This window comes from Poecilia mexicana, unplaced genomic scaffold (genome assembly GCF_051168715.1).
Source record: "Poecilia mexicana isolate PSO_F unplaced genomic scaffold, ASM5116871v1 scaffold_18, whole genome shotgun sequence".
In the NCBI taxonomy this organism is placed as follows: Eukaryota; Metazoa; Chordata; class Actinopteri; order Cyprinodontiformes; family Poeciliidae; genus Poecilia; species Poecilia mexicana.
In genome coordinates, this window is record NW_028263387.1 from 27,654,359 (window position 1) to 27,671,181 (window position 16,823).

Below are 16,823 nucleotides of genomic sequence, written 5' to 3' on the forward strand. Positions count from 1 at the left end.
AGTTTGAGCTTATTTTAAGCGATGAAAGATGTAACAAAAAGAAAAGGTGCTGGATAAAAAGAGTGGAGGACGAGGCTTTATTTACTGCACTATGACATGGAGGTGAATTATTCTGTGTTTTTGTCTTCACCATTTGTGGATTTAAAGAAATTACAAAACAGAAAACAATCTAAGCTTCATCGGTTAATTAGTATTTACCGTTTTAATTTTTAAAATTACATTGAGAACAATGGGCACAAAATAATGGCTACAAGTCCAGTGGACTAGTTTTAAAACCAGGCATTAATCAATGCTTTACTAGAATCTGTGTACTTTATGCCTTAAGTGTTTGGCTTATGGTGACCTCAGGTTGTTCACCAGGACTTTGTGGAGTTTGGTTTATGACTGTAGGAATGTGTGGCACAGATCCAAAGTTTGTACCGTAATGGAATTGGGTTACATTTAGAGCTGGAGAAGAACTGTGTGCTGTGACGGGATTGCTTGGATCCCTGCTTTAATGCTCTGCAATGAACTCTGACTTGCAGAAATACTTTCAGCTTCATCATAAACCTTTACTCGTGCTTTTGCAGCATTAAATTTTTTACTTCTCCCAAGCGTTTAATCTTTCTTCCATTACTTGCTGCCTTTCCAGATTCTCACGTTCCAGTTTTTGTAACTCAGTAGTTTCCTTTCCTTGCTCTTCCATAACTGCTAATATTTCTTGAGATGCAGCTGCCTCAGCCTCTGCTTCCAATCTCTTGGTGGTTTGTGAACTACCTGAGCTACTTTTAGACCAGGAGTGTCCAATCCTGGTCCTGGAGGTCCGGTGTCCTGCAGCTCTTAATGTCTCCCTGGTCCAACACACTTGGATCCAACAGCTGAATCTCCTCCTCGGTGCAGTCAGGTTCTCCAGAGTCCTGCTAATGACCTCATTATTTGACTCAGGTGTGTTGAAGTAGAGACACTTAAAAGTTGCAGGAGACCCTCCAGGCCTGGAGTTGCCCACCCCTGTTTTAGACCTTCTGGATTTTGACCTTGATGCTCAGTCTTGCTTTATATCTCCATTTTTCAAAACCGACTGCATATCTATGTTGAAGTGTTTTAAGTTTCTCCTCTTGAAGCTCTTTACCTTTTTTGGTTAATGTTCTTACTCTTTTTCTTCAGTCTGTGGTTCTGAGATTTGCTCAGAATCATTTTCCTCCACTTCAGCACATGATACAGCATAGAGCTGTTTATGGTCTTTGTCAGCCATCTTATAAGTCTGGTTAAACTCAATGCTCTATTTAAATTGCAATAAATTTCCTTTAAATTTCTGATTTATGGCTTAAATAATACTTTTATACTGTAGTTGTAATACAGATGTATTTCAACTCAAAGAACTTGGTAAACTTTACTCTTAACAACTTCAAAGCAAAGTTTCTACTAAATGTGTTATAGAAACTTTTTGTGGCTTTAAACTTCACTTAAACCACACTTATTCTACTTTTAACACTGTCCTTTCTTAATTTCTACCTTACTTCAGTTACTGCTATGCTTAGCTTCTAGTTTACATTGGATCAACATTATTAGCTTTTTCTTCTGTTGCTTCTTCCTTTGGTTTGTTATTTTATTTCCTTTAAATTCCTGTAAAGCACTTTGTATTGCCTTGTTGCTGAAAATGTGCTGTATAAATAAAATTACCTTTACCCTTACCATTGTGAGCGGTGAGCTTGACAAATGGCGCCCTCTTGTGTTGCATCACGGTACCGCCACTCACTGCAGCTGCCGTCGTCTTAACGAGCTTCTTACCGGCGCTGGCCGGAGTTTTCACTGCAACTCCAAAGTGGCAACACTGGCGCGGCTTCCTGTAGACGGGCTCTTTATCAAACACCGTGAAAACTATAAAGATAAAATACAAAGCTTTAGATGCAGATCAGTGATTCTTGAGAATAGGGACAAAATGGGTTTTAATTTTCCCATATTTTATTTATTTTTTTGTTATTTCTCAACCTTATGTATGCAAATATGACAAGTAATGTTTTGGAAATGTAAAGATGCTAAGGTACAGGCTCCCAGTTGCAACATTAAAAAAAATAATAAAAATAAATAAATAATCGACCTGACCCAGAACGTTCACCATCTGACAAAAATTAATATAAAATGATTTTTAAAATACCCTATTAGTGATATTTTTACTCATTTTACAGACAAATGCTTCTCAAGAAACAAAAGAAATATTATTTAAAACAAAAAACAACAAAAAGTCCATCTGACGGAGTTGACCCAGAACTGAAGGTGGTGACAAACTAGTGAGTAAAATGAAAAACTCGGTACATGTGAAGTAATGCAATTTATGTAAAATACATTAAAATGAATTAACTGCACATTTAAGTGAGATTTGACAACAATTTCACTGAAAGAGTCAGAAAAACTCTGATGGAGTTGACAAAATACCAAACTACCTCAATTTATATGATGTTATTCTGAAGGAGCCCATATTGTAGGTCATCAGATCCATGAAATCTTTACGGTTTACCAAAATTAAGCTTTTATTTCACAAAATTTCAAAGTTTTGTAAATTGTCAGTTTTGGTGATGACACATCATGGTTGTGACAAACAACTTAGGAATAAAACAGAAGAAAAAAACTAAAGAATAACTTAAGCTAACCGGAGCTAACTAGCCCTCTTAGCAAAGGAAGAGAAAAGACGACGTCATGCTGATTTTTTTTTTTTTACATTATTTTTATGTCTGCCGGTGTTGACAAAAACTACACATTTCAACGGAGTTGGAAAATATATAAAAATGATTTTTAATTCAATGTATCTATACTTTTATAATTATTTATATGACTACTTATACTTAATTGTCATAATATATAATTTTAGTATTTCTTTAATTGTTTTAAACTATAATTTATTGAGTTCTGCTCCTGGACAAGGGCTTTTACAGGCACTACAATGTTTAAAATTAAAAAATATTTTAAATATTTTATTTTTTATTTTTTTAAAAAATAAACACAAGAAAAATATACATTGTTGTGCTCACATGTTAGTTGAGTCAGATATTTGAAAAAATTATATTTTGTGTATATTTTATTCAAATTTGGTGCTTTATCCATAGGACCTGTTTTGTCCCTATTCTCAAGAATCACTGAGATACATTTACAGACTGGCAGGTGACATGTGCTTTAACAAAAAGTTACCTTGTGGCCGCCTGCCACTTCGGAGGGCTTTAACAGATATTCTTCATCTTGTCCACTCTAAATTAAAATATGAAATAAGACATCATAACTGATAAATTTACAAAATATTACAAACAAATCACCTTTACAGCTACTGAAGTCTAAGGTTGCTGCACGTACCTCGGTTCCAGGCTTCTGCTTGATCTCAGTTTATTCAAGTCTCGCAGTCTCTCATATGCCTGCAAATCTCGCGATAACCTACAACAGAAAAATATTCTTTGAGACGAAATGAAATATTCATTTTATACAAAACTCACAACGTGAACCAAACACTTACATCACACTCATAATGGTTAGAAATGAACATACAAATTTTCAAGACAGAAATCATTTTAGTGACACTTGCAGAGTATTGTTTTATTGTTGTCGGGTCATTAATTTGAACACGTTTTGTTGATTCTTTTTGTTGTTCTTTAATAAAGTTACGAACATTTTGATGAGGACCTGCTGGTCTCAGCCTCCTGGCTGCGTTCAGTTTGTCACCTGATGCCGAGATCGACTCAAAACCTCCCGCGATCGACGTGTTGCACCGCTGATCTAGCGAAGCACAAAGAGTTCAGAAACAATATGAAATGGGAAAAAAGCAATTAACTGATTAAATTGTGTTTTAGATTGTTCTTGAAAAACTAACCAGTCACGGCTGATTAGTGGGTGAACTCATGGCTACACAGTGAACCCGTTGACTTTTTACAGCAGACAGCCGCTCCGTCTCTTGAGGGTCCTGCGTACCCCCGCTAAATCTCTTGGGGGTACGCAGGACCCTGCCGTACCCCCTTACTTTCACCCCTGGATACTCGAGTCAAATAAACTTGGATGAACCTCCACATCGTCTTCATGGTGGAAGGATTTTTTTATTTTTATTTTTTTTACACTGAGCAGCTGGCCACATTTTTAACAGCAAAACCCAACATGAAGTGCTTAAGAAACTTGATTTTATTTTAAAATAATTTGACACAATTTATTCCCCTTGTTAATCTACCATTTCTCTTTCACATGTTATTCATTGTTAGCGTTCAGGGCCCTGTGATGGACTGGTGACTAGGGCTGTTGTATTCGTGCTTGATAAAGACCAGACGTTGTATAATGCTAAGATACTTTTATTAAAGCATCTTTTAGAGGTCTGTTCACACAGCTTGCTCACAGGTGTGTCACATCTACTTCTATTGTTCCATTCTCTATATTTATACATTCAAGTGAACTCATGCTTGCCACCTAGTGGACATAAACATAAATCATTCAATCATGACAAGGGCTAAAACAATTCCTTGAATGATTCGAGTACCTCGATTGTTAAAATTCCTGGAGGAAAATGTATCTGCCCTGAAGCTTCGTTAAATTATGTTTTATTATTTAGCGCACCGTACTAGAACAGGTGTCCTGTTTATCTGTGCTGGAAATCTGACAAGGGAGCATTGATAGTGTTAGCAGCATAACGTCCAATTTTCAAGTTTAGCCAGGGATGATTTTATTGATTCATGATAATGTCCGGTTTCTATCGTTTTTCGGAGAAGCAATGAGAATCCACTGACACAATGCCTGGAGTACGGCAGCCTTTCTCCACCCAGAGCTGCTTCCTGGTTACACCATGGTGGAGCATTTATACAGGCGAGTGGATAGACTGAACACTGCAGGCAGAGCCTCACCTGTCATCATGGAAAAATAATATATAATAATAAAGCCATTTATATTGCTATTTTCACCCTGTGGTTTGTACTATAAAGTATCTATTTTTTACTTAGCTTAACCAATTCTGATGATTTTTTTCTTCAAAATCGCTGGATTTTCGCATTTTCCCATTCAAATGCTCAGAAGCGAAGCCGGTGAGGCAGCAGCGAGCTGAGCCTCACCTGGACTGATCAACCTCTCACTAACTGCACTGGCTGCCATGAGAGCAGCTCCTCCTGTCTGTACGCCGGCAATAAAATGGCTAAAAAACATTTAATATATGGACTGATTTTCCATAATTTCGCTTATGTATACAGTGTTTTTTTGTCACTAACTGTGTGTGTATCGTGTTTTGTGTGCGGGGAAGCGATCAGAAACGGCAGAAAACAGACTCCAGGGGAGGCAGGCAGTTCTCCTGCCTCATGGCAGGGGGCGCTCATGATCCCAGATATTGTGACTGCACAACTGCAGAGTAAGACACAGTGAGCTAGCCATGGAGCTAGCCACACAGTAAATAAGTAAAGAGCAGCGATATATTTGTTGTCTCCTCTCTTCCGACGTCAACATGAAAGACTACATTTCTACACTTAAACAGTTTTCTAAAGTGGATTTTCAGTTGAAGCAGGAGATAATAACTAAAGGAAGACCAACACCGGAGCTGAAGGTTTTGCTTCGAGACAGTTTGATGATTCTCAAACGGAGTAGAAAAGACATGAGGATAGACTTGGCTTTGGATGAACGGATATTTCATGCAGAATTAGCGGTGCATGGATTTCATGGATACATAAAGGTAAGACAGCAATAAGATGTTTTTTTTTATGAAATGTGCGTTTTGTGGGCTACAGTTTATGCTTAAATAATTCAGTAAAGTAGAAGCGGTAGCTAATCTACCACACTAATTATTTATTAATTAAACATTAAGCCTAAAACATACTACAACAACAGACTAAATGTTCTGTTCTGTGTGCAAAATTCTTGAATGTTTTTTTGGTGTTAAATCCTAAAACATGAAGTGGCATTGTTGTCAGTTGCTATGGCAACGAGTCTGCGTAGCTTAACGAATACAGATCACTTTGCTGTGGATCATAGCACGAAATCAATACCTAGATTTCTAAGTTTCACTGAGTTAACGCGGCTATGGATGACATGTAAAAGATTAGTCTTTTTGCCCTCCAGCGTTGTATGCATGCGCGAAATTTCTGTACGTCCAATAACGTGTGGTGTCTAAGTCATAAGTCAATGGCTCACCAGCAAAGAACCTCACCGCACGTCACTGTGCTGCTTAATGTAAGTGCCGCTGAATCTGAATCTGGTTTGATCTCCAAAAATCCAGACAGAAGTTTCAGCATCTGAAGCCCAACTGAGAGGTTTGTTTCCTGAACAGAACCACAGAGATCCTCACTGAAGAGAAGCTCATGATGATGACAACGATGATTATTAAAAATGGTCATTTTGCTCCAGTTGCTACCATTAGGGGGCGCCTCTCTCCTTCCAATGCCATCTTCAAACTCTTCTATAACATCAGCCTTCTTTATTTTCTCCTTCATCTCATCCATGAGCCTCTCCATAGTCTTCCTCTTTATCTCAGCTGGGAAAATTCTTGTTCCTGAATAAAAACAGTAAAGATCTCCACCATGACAGAACCCTTTGAATTTATTTTCTCAATTATACATCCCTGATTAACAGCCTTCCTGCCCTGCAGCCCCTCCTCTCTGCAGCAGACGGACCAGCAGCAGGAAGTAGGCGGCTCAGCCAGCCGTTCTCAGCTTCAGTGAAACATCGTCAGGTCAGATCACTGAGAAGAACAATGGAAGGAACATCTCACTGTCTGATCTGTAAGTAGACAAGTTTTAGTCTCTTTCTGCTGGATCAGCATTTCTCTCTGTCTGAGAGACACTGGAGACATTTTACTGGACGGATTTAATGATATAATTACTGGGGGGCTGGATGAGTCTGAGTATGAAATAGATCTCATTGTCTAATAATTGTGGGACAAAGTACTAGGAGTTTGTTCCATAATCAGTGGGTTGCTGGTTCGATACCCGCTCCTCCTGCTGTTGGAGGTCAGAGGGTCCAGTGGCATCAGTGCATGGCAGCCTCACCCAGGGCCGGCCCTAAGCCTCCATGGGCCCTAAGCCTCCATGGGGCCCTAAGCCAGATCTGGTTTTGAGGCCCTCCAGTTCTGCTAACAATGCGGACCGGCTGCAGTCAGCAGTCCGATCATCAGGTCATTCACACACCTGCTATAAACTTATTGCATCTCTGGCTGTTTACATTATATTCATGTATAATATAGGACACATTTATTGACCAGCTGATTTATCCACCAGTTGATTTCTGGGAGCCGATTTCCTTCATTTTGGGGGATCGTGATCTGCTGATACTTACATGTGAAGCCCATCTTATCCCCTGATCTTCATCAGCAAAGGTTTATAACTCATCCTCTGTCCTCTTCTGCTCTGCAGTGAGACGTTTGACTGACAGACCAACCAGGTCTGAACCTTTACAGTTAATATTCACCCACTGTGGAAACTCAGTGACTTTCTTACTACATTTAGCAACATTTCAGACAAAAAAAAAAATATACATATATCAACTGTTAGGAAAATAAATTTAAAATATGTTAGTTTTTTTTAACTTAACCACATGTACAATATTATATAAAATTAACAGTGTTTTAAAATAAGAAAATTTGGTTCTAAATTGCCTCCATGGTCCAGTGGGCATCTCATTTGTAGTATGTTTATATTAGATATAACACAATAAGTTGAATTAAAATAGTTTAGTTGTAGTTTTCTATAACAGTTCTTAACCTCCCTGTGGACAGAGCAGGCATCCGCAGGGGGTCGTGGCTGTTTGTGTGAGTTTAACCTTTTGACCATCTTGATAAGATTTAAACAGCTGGTGTAAAACTGAATGCAACATTGAACATCTGTAAAACACATAATCTAATTTGTGATCTTTCCTAGTTGTTAACATGTCTTGATTGAAATAGCCTAATTATAGTTTAGAGATTAATAACTTATTCTGGCCTATTGACCTTTATGTTACCTGTAGTTACAGCAGATGGTTTGCCAAGATCTTCTAATTTGCCCTTTTGTCTGTGTGGGAAACAATCAGGAGAAGTTCCAGCTTGACACTGATCTGTGAAAAGCCATAAAACAGCAGGAGTTCAGGAGAAGCTCTGCTTCCACATTGTTTAGACCAGAGGTTCCCAAACTGTGGGGCGCGCCCCCTAGGGGGGGCGCCGTGTCATTGCAGGGGGGGCGCGGGAAGCCGTCTGGATGAAAAAAAAAACAAAACATGAACACTGTATGCGCTGGGTTTTTACCTTAGAATGGCCAACTCTCTGTTATTCCTGTCAATTTGATACAGTAGAGGCTTCCACACTTCCCATATCTGTGTCCTCTGTCACTTTTATCAGCAGTTAAAACTGTTTAATCCGTTGTTAACATGTTGTAACCTGTTTTTCCGAGCCGCCTTTAAACGCAACATGAGCGCTAAGAGGCTCGCGCTGGGTTTCCACCTGTGAAGGAGACCTGCTGCTGCTGGGCGGAGCTACGTAGGTTTGTGTTAGAATCACGGCAGCAAACCAGCAAAACGCAAAGAACTTTTCACAGTTTTTCCCTCCAAACTAACCGACTGAGTTGAGTAAAGCTGCTGGATGCAGGTAATGTTAGCTAAAAGATGACTAGCTAATGTTAGCTAAAAGATGACTAGCTAATGTTAGCTAAAAGATGACTAGCTAATATCAATACAGAACCTTCAGCTTAACAAGTACCTTGTAGGCTACCGATGGTGTCTTTTTTCAGCTACGTACATTCATTTTGCCCCCAAAAAAGTCAATGCCCCCTCCGCCCCCCTCCATCACACGCGGTTTCAACCAGACAGCCATTTGTAATCCATAGGGGGGTGGGAGTCGGGGCACAGAGAATGTTTGGAAGCCACTGGGGGGGTGCTGAAGAAAAAGTTTGCGAACCACTGGTTTAGACAAAGGTGACAAAATGGTGTTTGATCTTGAAAACTCCCTACAATTTGTTTTCAACTTTAAGAGGGTCAGATACAGCTTCTGGTTGGATGAGCAAAGATGCGCCTTATTTGAATAAATTAAAGAGAAGAATACGCCTTTACTATAAAAGTTTGTACATAGAAGTAACAAATCAGATTTGCTCTTGCAATTCTCCAAAGACGTCTTTGCTTTTCTTTCTTTCTTCGTTTCCATTTGTCTCAGGTAAATGAATGTCTGTTTTAGTGTGTTGTCAGTGTGATTTTATACTTTTAAATGTTAGAATAAACTCTGAAAATGTAAGACATGGAGCGTTGACTGTCATCTCTGTGTGGCTTTTATTCCCACGCATGGAATCATTGAATCCAGGAGGACAAGAGAATATAACGAGCCAGAAGTTCATGATTTTATTCTCTACACAGCCAAAAGCAAAATCAGCAGCTCAGGTTTTTTAAAGATCGGTAACCAGGGATCGGCCAGAAAACTGCAATCGGTGCAGCTCTACACACATTCATGACATAAATAAATTTCTCATAACGTAACTCCAATAGCTAAAAATGAAATTTATACCAGGTGAGTCTTTCTCCCCTGGAATGTGGACCGGTACCGGTACTGGACTGATTCTGAGCCTTAATGATTTTAATAGAAGTTTCACATAACTTAGAAAAATAATGTTTGTTTAGCCACACAATGCTTCTGATCAGCAGCAAACAGCAAATCCCAGCTACAGCACAGAGCAGCTCATCCATGTAGCCTGACGTAGAAACATTTAGCTACACGATGTCTGACAGTGATAAGTTTTAATTATTGTTATCAAACCTTATCAAACTCGGCGTTTTGAAGCCAAAATACCTCAGAAATATACAGAACCACCATGAGAATCAACTCATTTACAGTTTAAACTCAGTTTCACACAGAGAGCCTAGCATAAATGTCTGGCTGTTGAACTGGACCGGTCCAGGTCGCTATCAGGCTAATTTACTACTAGCAGCTTTACTAATCTTTACATCACCAAGGCTCATTAAAACAAACCTTTATCTGGGCTTTTTTCTGTTCTTCCTCCTTCTTCTCTCCCTCCCTGAAGGATGAGTCCTTTTCCCAGACATTGTTTTGCTAGCTTAGCTTCTGACCGGAGCTTTGGACGTTTGGATGCTCATTGCAGCTCATGGTACCAGCGGAGCTGCGGTACCTACCGCGGCCACCAGGGGGCCCCAAGAGCAATTTACTTATTTTCTTTGTCTATAAAATAATAATTTCTACATACATTATCAAATATATATTATTATAAAAATAAATCACTTCATAGTGAAATTGTGGATTTTTGAAATTATAATGACATAGAAATGATTACTAAAAAAAAAAAAATCAGCTCCACCGAGGGGGCCCCCTGGTGGCCTTGGGACCCTAAGCGACTACTTAGTTTGCTTATGCCTTGGGCCGGCCCTGGTCACACCTCTGTCACCAGGGCAGCTGAGGCTACGATTCAGTAGCTCAGTGGGTGAAAAACTGAATGTTGTTGAAGCTTTTTGGTTCTCTGGACTTGATGGAGCTAAACAAGTCATTTACCACCAGTTAGCATAAAAACAGAGCTAATAAAATAAATATGATTTCTGAATACACAGTTTCACAGCACATTGTGTTCAATGTGTTCAGTTTTAGTTTATAGTGAATAAATATTTATTTTTCTCTAGTTCTGATCTTCTTGCTGAGCTGCTCAACAGATGAAGGTTGGTGAACTTTGTTACATTAAAATGATGTTAAATATTCAAAGATGTTCTTTGGATTAAATGTTACATCTGAGAATTTAATTTAAAAAATGTATATAATTGTTCAATATGATGCTTTTTTGCTTTATTAACCACTGAAATCATGATCATTGAATCTCTTCAGTCTCTCCAGCTGCTCTGACTGTGAGTCCCAACAGATCTCAGTTCTCTAAAGGAGAAAAAGTTTCTCTGAGCTGCTCTGATGGAGGAACTGTGAGGAGAAACACAAGCAGAGAGACCAGGACTGAGTGTCAGAAAGATGGATGGGGGAGATCAGCTGGTTCTACCTGTGAAATCACCTTGTTCCCATCAGACTCTGGCCTGTACTGGTGTGAGTCCATGTCTGGATCCTCCACCAGCAGCATCCAGCTCTCTGTCTCTGTTGGTAAGATCAGCGGTCAGGGAGAGTCTCCATCCAGCAGGATCTCTGTGGAAGGTCAGAGGATGAAAATATTATTTAACTTTGGTTTTCAAAATAAATTGTTGTGCATTTATTTAATACTAAAACTTTATTTCAGAGAAATCATCAGCTGATTCTGGTCCTCCATCATCATCTTCCTCTTCCTCCCAGTCTCATCTCTTCATGCTCCTGACTCCACCATGTGTGATTTTTGGGTTTTACTCCCTGATTCTGGTTCTGCTGATTCAACTGTTGAGAAATGAACAGAGAAAACCTGAAGGTGAGACAAACTTTGTTCACCCATCCAGTTTTATCTAAAAACAATCATTACAGTAAATTTTAATCCTTTTATTTCTATTTTGTAACTAAAGAAGTCAAAAGAGAACATTACTAAAGGCTACAACAGACTTCATGCAGCGTTCTGAATCGGTTCTTACTGACGTGATGAAAATGATCATCTTGTTGTCAGAGAGTCGTCTGCCGAACTCGACACCAGACCCAGTCGACCCATTTCAGAGCCTCTGATTGGTCAGAAGTTTGTTGCTGTGCTTCATGCAGAAATGCTCTCAGACAGCAATGTTGATATTTAATATTTTTATGAGACAGAGAGTTTTACACAGGAATCGTCCAACTTCATCAAAGAGCTAAATCTTTATTTATACTGAAGGACTTTAAAGTCTTTTAATAGAAACTCAGGATGTCGACCACAGAGGGAACATCCAAGGCAGCTCAGGTCGGGTTTCCTCTCCAGAACCGCTGCAGAAATGAGAATCCACACAGATCAGCACTGCAACCCAAACGGGCCGATGTGACGATCTGAAGGAAACTGATCAGTCTGATGATGAAATGTTCACTAAGATGATTTTACTAGGACCTCAGTGACACAGCAGAGCTGAACGTCCACATTTCTAAAATGTTTTTTACTTTTTTAATCAGTTGAAAATATCAGTTCAGGTGGATTCAGTAACTGAAAATAATAAAACTTAATCTAATGTAACCCAACATCTTTCTCTACTGCTGCACCTGAAGGATCAACACAGAGATCCAGTTTCTGATGGATCTGGATCTCAGATGAGATTCTTGTTCTGAGACTCAGTAAATTTCACCACCTGTTTTATTTTTATTATCTTGCACACAAAGAACCACTTTACCTGACGTTGACAGTATTGATGCTCATTAAGGTATGTTTAAAATTAGCCGTTTTTAGCAGGTGGTGAATAACCAGCAGCTCCGACTGGTTTTCCTCTCACTGGTCTTACTGGTTTCTGATGCAGTTCAAACCTTCACAGTTTTCTTGTTTTCTACTTTGTGGTGAAAAGTTTCATCTCTAAATGGTCGATAGGTTTGTGGTCTGCTGCTTCGCTTCAGATAAATTCCCCTGGTATCTTTAGAGACTCAGTTTAAAGGTGCTGAGTTAAAAACGACCTGCTGACATGACGCTGTTTATCAAGTCCTGCTAAATAAAACGTTTAAATATAATGTGGCATGTTAACAGCCGTTGTAGCAAACAGTGATGAATGTTTGCTTCATTTTACAGTGACTGACTCTGTGAAGATAAAAGATGTTGGTTTTCCACAGACAGAATCAGAACCAGAGGTAAAACTATGAATTTATAAACTATTTCCTGCTTCTTCATCCTGTGACAGAACAACTAATAGTGACTCAGAGAATCAGATGATCAACTCAGTTCAGTTCTGCATCAAACTGTGTTTCTTCTTACCAGATTTTATATGAATCTCTGCCTCTAGTGTCATAAACCTGATTTATATTCTTTATATTCTTTATGTTCCCATGAAGCCAAAGCATCAGTAACTCAGACTGAAGGTGGATGATGTGGCAGATTTTCCTTCAGCCTTTTCCCAACTTTATGACCCTCAGTGAAGATGCCACAGTCTGAAACAACGATCCTCTGACCCAGAACCGGCCCAGGCCTCCATGGGGCCCTGAGTCAAATCTGGTTCTGCTGCAGTCATCTGAACAATCAGACGATTAGATCCTTCAAAAACCTGCTATAAACTTATTGCATCTCTGGCAGAGCTATTAGCATCACATCCTATATGAATGTATAATATAGGATCCATTCATCAGCAGCAGTTTCCTTCATTTTGGGGGATCGTGATCGGCTGATATTTACACATGAAGCCCATCTTATCCCCTGACCTTCATCAGCAAAGGTTTATAACTCATCCTCTGTCCTCAGTGAGACGTTTGACTGACAGACCAACCAGGTCTGAACCTTTACAGTCAACAATATTCACCCACTGTGGAAACTCAGTGACTTTCTTCCTACATTTAGCAACAATTCAGACAAAAATAAATTTATATCATAATCAAAATCAGCAGCTCAGGCTTTTTAAAGATCGGTAACCAGGGATCGGCCAGAAAACTGCAATCGGTGCAGCTCTACACACATTCATGAGATTCTCTGATTAAATTAATTTCTCTTAACTCCAACAGCTAAAAATGTAATTTATACCAGGTGAGTCTTTCTCCCCTGAGAATGTGGACCGGTACCGGTACTGGACTGATTCTGAGCCTTAATGATTTTAACAGAAGTTTCTCATAACTTAGTAAAATAATGTTTGTTTTAACATAAATTATCAGCAGCAGACAGAGCAGCTCATTGATGCAGCAGCCATGCAGCCTGAAGGAAAAACATTTTGCTAGATAATGTCAAACACTGAAGTTTTAATTATTATCAAATGTTATCAAACACGTTAGACATCAGATTTGGCTTCTCTTCATAGATTTCTCCTTTATCTTGTCTTTTTTCTTCCTCCTTTTCTCTCCCTGAAGGTTAAACCTTTTATTGAAACATTGTTTCACTAACTTTTCTTCTACCAGCTTTGGAGCAGTCACTTAGTTTGGTTATGCCTTGGGCCGGCCCTGCTCTTCAGCTTTAAATCTCCTGATTGGGTCTGAGATTAGAGGTTGTGGCTTTAAGTTTGGTGAATTAGTAAAGTCCATGCAGGAAACTAAAGTTACATTAAGTATAAAACAGGAACAAACATTAAAACAGGAGTCAGTAATTTGATCCTGTCATGGTTTTATTTCTGAGGATGATTTCTGGTTTCTCTCCAGGATGGAGATGATGAGTCCGTTGGTGGTGAATCCTGAAGGTTTCTCTCCCCAACATCAGATCTTCACCCAGCGAGCCTGAAAGACGATGCTGAGGGAAAAGATGCTGAGGAATAACTGATGAGCTGCAGAAGCTGAGGCTCAGATGTGGATCCACAAACATCCTGCTGTTCATCATTTAAAGTCTTTAACATGGCCAAACGTTTTATACTCAGATTTATGTGTTTAAAGTGTTAATATTGCACTTAAAAAAACCAAAGTGGATTTTTTAAATGTGGAACATATGTGTTAATCCAAGAAAACAAAATTAAACATTTCGGATAACCACAGCAAATTTTTATTCTTTGAAATTTATGAAGAAAATTAAACTACAGATCAAAGCTTTGAGCGTTTAGAGCATCTATATTAAATGAAAGTTTTCACTTTTAATAGTTTTGCTTTGTTTTTTTTAACCAAATTATACTTTCATGACTTTAATTAGAAAAATAAAATGAAACTAAAACTCCTTTCAGATGTTCAGCTTTGTGTGTTTGTGATCTTTATATTGAATAAACTCAACATGAATTTTGAGTTTATTCAACATTTTCCTCTGCAGATGATAAACACTGTTAGCCGTCATGGCAGATTCTGTTGTGGTGAAACAGCAGAGAGCAAGAGGAGGGTGTGAGCAGCACATACATGAGGTGATTGACAGCACTAAGCCCTTAATTTACAGCCAGAGAACTAAAGAGTGGCTCTATAGGAAGTATTTAAAGGTTCTGGAGCGGCCCAGTCGGTATCCAGACCTGAACCCACTATAAAACCCCTACAGGAAGCTGATGCTCCATGTTGCCTAGCAACAAAACCCCTACAGGAAGCTGATGCTCCATGTTGCCTAGCAACAAAACCCCTACAGGAAGCTGATGCTCCATGTTGCCTAGCAACAAAACCCTTACAGGAAGCTGATGCTCCATGTTGCCTAGCAACCGACTGAAACCTGAAAACACCTGGAAGAGCCTGGAGTAGTGGGTCCAACTCGGCTCTGACCAAGAACTGCAGACAGAACCAGAACCGACTCGTCTTCACTGATGTCACTGAGGGAAGGAGGTTGATGGTCCAAACAAACATCGTCTGAACCAACTGGGTCAGACATGCTGAGGACATTTGGGTCACATGCTTTACCTCTGGGTCGCCTCAGCAAGATAAAGTTTAGAAAATCATTTCTTTAACTGGAGAGTTAGTTTTTAAATACTTTCAGGCTTTATTGTCCTTTACTGCTTTAGGACATGAACAGGAGGGACGACCTGCAGCCAAAGGCCTGAGAATCAAACCCAGAGCCTCCAAACACCCTGGTTGGTTTTAACACCTTTATAGTGAGAATCAAACCCAGAGCAGCGACTGCAGCCTCATTCAGTGAGAATGTTTTATCAGAAAATGGCCGACTGGTTTCAGTTCCTCTAAATAACAGGAAGTAGTTTTTCTAAGAAAAGCAGCAGAAACTTGAGGTCCGTTTCTGAGGGGGTTGGGTTTCAGAACCTGCTGCTGTTCAGTCAGTTTAAAAACATTTAAAAATCTGATCTGATTCCAGGTTTAAAGTCACTTCAGAGAACTGAACCCGGTTCTGTTCCTCAGACGGTTCCATGAACCAGTTTTCTGTTCTGGTTCCTCTTCCTCTGTCTGTTTATTTTAATTTCATAAAATAATTTTATGATCTAAACCTCCTGAACCAGAACTAAAATCCACAGAGAATAAATAATCTGCCTCTAATCCAGCTGTGACCCTCTGTGACCTCAGGGTCATCCAGACACTGCAGCTCCAGGACCAACAGCGCCCCCTGGTGGCAGCGGCTCAGGTTTCATCCAGAGGCTGCTGCTGCTTCATCATCATCATCATCATCATCATCATCATCATCATCATCATCATTGAGAACCTAAACTAATATCCTGTATTGATGAAATGTTAATAGAAAAAAGTTAAATATTAAAGTATAAGGAGTTAATAAACAGCTACGAACCCAGACTGAATAAAATCATCTTTAGTTTAGTTATTTATTTATTTTTTTATTAGTTATTTTTCCATTTGAATAAAGACAAACAAAAAACAAAAAAAAGGAGACAAAACAAACATTTTCCACACAACATTAACATTACAATACACCAGCTCAAAATAAATAAATAAATAAATAATAATTAAATAAATAAATGAAGTAGTGAAATAAAACAGACACATTAATGCAATATATTATGTAAGGCTACGTGAAAAAATAGCAGAAATATCAAGACCAGTATACAATATAAAGGGATCCCAAATATTATGAAACATATCATCTCTATTATGTAATTTACTGGTTAAAAAGTCCAATGACACATATTCAAGGACAGTCCGTTGCCATTGTGTTGTGGATGGGACCTTATCTGTTATCCAGTTCAAAAGGACACATTTTCTAGCGCAGAATGTAAGCATCCTGTACAGATGTTTTTCACAATTCTTCTTAAGGCTGTTTGTCACTCCCAGTAACATATACATTGGATTACACTCAGTGCTAATGGAGAAGATCTTGTCCAACTCTTTCTTTATACTAAACCAGAATTGTTGAATTTTCCTACAGGACCAAAGACAGTGAGTCAGATTACCCACCTCTATTTTACATTTGGGGCAAAGCGGAGAAAGGTCTGGATTAAATCGATGACGCAGATGTGGAGATATACGGGCCCGATGTAAAATTTTA

General features: G+C 39.0%; 2 pseudogenes across 1 annotated transcript in view; one reads left to right on the forward strand and one right to left on the reverse strand.

Moving 5' to 3' along the window:
* Positions 1 to 298: 298 nt before the first annotated feature.
* LOC148154423 (uncharacterized) lies at positions 299 to 4,851 on the reverse strand (annotated as a pseudogene).
* Positions 4,852 to 5,218: 367 nt separating this feature from the next.
* LOC106910384 (uncharacterized) overlaps positions 5,219 to 16,823 on the forward strand; it is a 65,945-nt pseudogene continuing 54,340 nt past the window's right edge. The window contains exons 1-2 of the transcript XR_015766000.1: positions 5,219 to 5,656; positions 6,569 to 6,701. The product of XR_015766000.1 is annotated as an uncharacterized LOC106910384 (transcript). The remainder of the gene's footprint in view (positions 5,657 to 6,568; positions 6,702 to 16,823) is intronic.